Raw genomic sequence first — 4,213 nt, forward strand, 5'->3', positions numbered from 1 at the left:
TCCAATATGGCATTCAGAGCATCAATTTCAAGAACTCCCTTCCTCTGAGGCATTCCGTTATTCACGGAATTCCTCTCAGAAGTGTACATGAATTGGTTATTTGCAACCATGTCAATAAGTTCTTGAGCTTCTGCAAGCGTTTTCTTTAAGTGAATGGATCCACCTGTAGAATGGTCCAATGACATTTTGGAAAACTTAGATAGACCATAATAGAATATATCTAATATGGTCCATTCTGAAAATATGTCAGAAGGACACTTTTTGGTCATCTGCTTGTATCTTTCCCAAGCTTCATAGAGGGATTCACCATCTTTTTGCTTGAAGGTCTAAACATCCACTCTAAGCTTGCTCAACTTTTGAGGAGGAAAGAATTTATCCAAGAAGGCCGTGACCAGCTTATCCTAGGAGTCCAGGCTATCTTTAGGTTGTGAGTCCAACCATGTTCTAGCTCTGTCTCTTACAGCAAAAGGGAAAAGCATGAGCCTATAGACTTTAGGATCTACTCCATTCGTCTTTACAATCTCACAAATCTGCAAGAACTCAGTTAAAAACTGGTAAGGATCTTCAGATGGAAGTCCATGAAACTTGCAGTTCTGTTGCATTAGAGCAACTAATTGAGGTTTCAACTCAAAATTATTTGCTCCAATGGCCGGAATGGAGATGCTTCTTCCATCAAATTTGGAAATTGGTTTAGTGAAATTACCAAGCATCCTCCTTGCATTATTGTTGTTGGGTTCGGCTGCCATCTCCTTTTCTTGTTCGAAATTTTCAGAAAGGTTGTCTCTGGATTGTTGTAATTTAGCTTCTCTTAATTTCCTCTTCAGAGTCCTTTCAAGTTCAGGATCAGCTTCAACAAGAATGCCTTTTTCCTAGTTCCTGCTCATATAGGGAAGAAGAGAACAAGAAAAGAAAGAGGAATCCTCTATGTCACAGTATAGAGATTCCTTTATGTTAGTAGAGAAAGAAAGGGAATAGGAGTGAAGAAGAATGAATAGGTAGGGGTAGTGATTTGAGATGAAGAGAGGTGAAGAGAAGTGTTAGTAAATAAATAAATAAATAAATAGAAGAAGGGGAGAGGAAAGAAATTTCGAAAATAAATTTGAAAAGAAGTTAAATGTTTTTCGAAAATAAAAGATAAGATAGAATTAAAATTAAAACAATTAATTAATTAAAAAGAATTTTTGAAAAAGGGATGAGATATTTTCGAAAATTAGAGAGGGAAAAGTAGTTAGGTGGTTTTGAAAAAGATAAGAAACAAAAAAAGTCAAATAGTTAGTTGAAAAATATATTAAAATCCAATTTGAAAAGATAAGAAGATAAGAAGTTAGATAAGATATTTTGAAATCAAATTTTTGAAAAAGATAAATTTTGAAAAAGATATGATAAAAAGATAAGATAAGAAGATATGATAAAAAGATAGGATTGAAAAAGATTTAAATATTTAAAATTAAAATTAATTACTTAACTAACAAGAAACTAAAAGATATGATTCTAGAATTTAAAGATTGAACCTTTCTTAACAAGAAAGTAACAAACTTCAAATATTTTGAATCAATCACATTAATTGTCAGTGTAATTTCGAAAATTTGAAATAAAATTAAGAAAAAGATTTTGAAAATAATTTTAAAATTTTTGAAATTAATAAGATAAAAATGAAAAAGATTTGATTTTTGAAAAAGTTTTGAAAAGATAGGATTTTTGAAATTGAAAATTTGTGACTTGACTTAAGAAACAACTAATTTTTAAAAATTTTTGACCAAGTCAACCCAAAATTTCGAAAATTTGGAGGGAAATAAGGAAAAGATATTTTTTTGATTTTTGAATTTTTAATGAGGAGAGAGAAAAACACAAACATGACCCAAAACATGAAAATTTTGGATCAAAACACATGATGCATGCAATAACACTATGAATGTCGAGATGAACACCAAGAACATTTTGAAGATCATGATGAACATCAAGAACATAATTTTGAAAAATTTTTTATGCAAAGAAAATATGCAAGACACCAAACTTAGAAATCTTTAATGCATGGACTCTAACAAACGAAAAATGCATATGAAAAACAACAATTAACACAAAACAAGAAAACATCAAGATCAAACAAGAAGACTTGTCAAGAACAACTTGAAGATCATGAAGAACACCATGAATGCATGAATTTTCGAAAAATGCAAGAAAAATTTTTAAAGCATGCAATTGACACCAAACTTATAAATTGACTCAAGACTCAAATAAGAAACACAAAATATTTTTTATTTTTATGATTTTCTAAAATTTTTTGTATTTTCTTTTATTTTTTTCGAAAATATTCTTTAGAAAAACAAAAATAAAAAAAATTTGAAAGATTTTTCAAAACTTTTTTGAAAAGAAAATTACCTAATATGAGCAACAAGACGAACCGTCAGTTGTCCATACTCGAACAATCCCCGGTAACGGCGCCAAAAACTTGGTGGACAAAATTGTGATCATCAATAATGGCTCCAAAGACTTGGTGCTCTCAAACGTGAATCACACTTTATCACAACTCCGCACAACTAACCAGCAAGTGTACTGGGTCATCCAAGTAATACCTTACGTGAGTAAAGGTCGATCCCACAGAGATTGTTGGTATGAAGCAAGCTATGGTCATCTTGTAAATCTCAGTCAGGCGGATAACAATTGATTATGAGAAATATAAAGAGATACTTGCGTGAATAATAAAGGATAGAAATACTTATGTAAATTAATGGTGGGAATTTCAGATAAGCGTATGGAGATGCTTGTCCCTGTTGAATCTCTGCTTTCCTACTGCTTTTATCCAATTATATCACTCCCTTCTATGGCAAGCTGTATGTAGGGCATCACTGTTGTCAATGGCTACATCCCATCCTCTCAGTGAAAATGGTCCAAATGCTCTGTCACAGCACGACTAATCATCTGTCGGTTCTCAATCAGGTTGGAATAGAATCCAGTGATTCTTTTGCGTCTGTCATTAATGCCCAGCCTTCAGGAGTTTGAAGCTCGTCACAGTCATTCAATCTCGGAATCCTACTCGGAATACCACAGACAAGGTTAGACTTTCCGGATTCCCATGAATGCTGCCATCAATTCTAGCTTATACCACGAAGATTCTGATTAAGGAATCCAAGAGATATGCGCCCGGTCTAAGGTAGAACAGAAGTGGTTGTCAGTCACGCGCATTCATAGGTAAGAATGATTATGAGTGTCACGGATCATCACATTCATCAAGTTGAAGTGCAACGAATATCTTAGAACTGGAATAAATCGAATTGGATAGAAAATAATAGTAATTGCATTGAAACTTGAGGTACAGCAGAGCTCCACACCCTTAATCTATGGTGTGTAGAAACTCCACCGTTGAAAATACATAAGTGAAAGGTCCAGGCATGGCCGAATGGCCAGCCCCCATGATCTGAGAACTAAACGTCCCAAGACTGAATAATACAATTCCAAGATGTCTAATACAATAGTAAACTATCCTATTTATACTAAATTAGCTACTAGGGTTTATAGGAGTAAGTAATTGATGCATAAATCCACTTCCAGGGCCCACTTGGTGTATGTTTGGGATGAGTTTGATCTATCCACAAGCTGAGGCTTCTTTTGGAGTTGAACGCCAAGTTGTAACATGTTTTGGGCGTTCAACTCCGGTTCGTGACGTGTTTCTGGCGTTTGACTCCAGACAACAACATGGAACTGGCGTTGAGCGCCAGTTTACGTCGTCTAATCACTAATAAAGTATAAACTATTATATATTTCTGGAAAGCTCTGGATGTCTACTTTCCAACGCCTTTGAGAGCGTGCCATTTCGAGTTTTGTAGCTCTAGAAAATCCATTTCGAGTGCAGGGAGGTCAGATTCCAACAGCATCAGCAGTCCTTTGTCAGCCTCTTTATCAGAGTTTTGCTCAGGTCCCTCAATTTCAGCCAAAAATTACCTGAAATCACAGAAAAACACACAAGCTCATAGTAAAGTCCAGAAATGTGAATTTAGCATAAAAACTAATGAAAACAATGCCAAAAAGCGTATAAATTATCCGCTCATCACCAATGCATATGGTTCAATCATTCAATACATGAGTATGTTCCCAATTCCCAAAATTTTCAATTACAAATGCAAAATATACCTTTACATCTACCCAAGTCCCCAAGTATCCCCTCCCATTTAAATGGCACACACTCTCCTTCGCCTGAGCTAATCAAGGATCCAAA

The 4,213-nt window shown here is 34.5% G+C and overlaps 1 non-coding gene across 1 annotated transcript; it reads left to right on the forward strand.

Moving 5' to 3' along the window:
- The first annotated feature begins 243 nt into the window (after positions 1–243).
- On the forward strand, positions 244–347 carry LOC127747050 (small nucleolar RNA R71). The gene has a single exon (XR_008008855.1). It is a non-coding gene; the product is annotated as a small nucleolar RNA R71 (small nucleolar RNA).
- The last annotated feature ends 3,866 nt before the right edge of the window (positions 348–4,213 follow it).

Source organism: Arachis duranensis, chromosome 4 (assembly GCF_000817695.3).
Source record: "Arachis duranensis cultivar V14167 chromosome 4, aradu.V14167.gnm2.J7QH, whole genome shotgun sequence".
NCBI lineage: Eukaryota > Viridiplantae > Streptophyta > Magnoliopsida > Fabales > Fabaceae > Arachis > Arachis duranensis.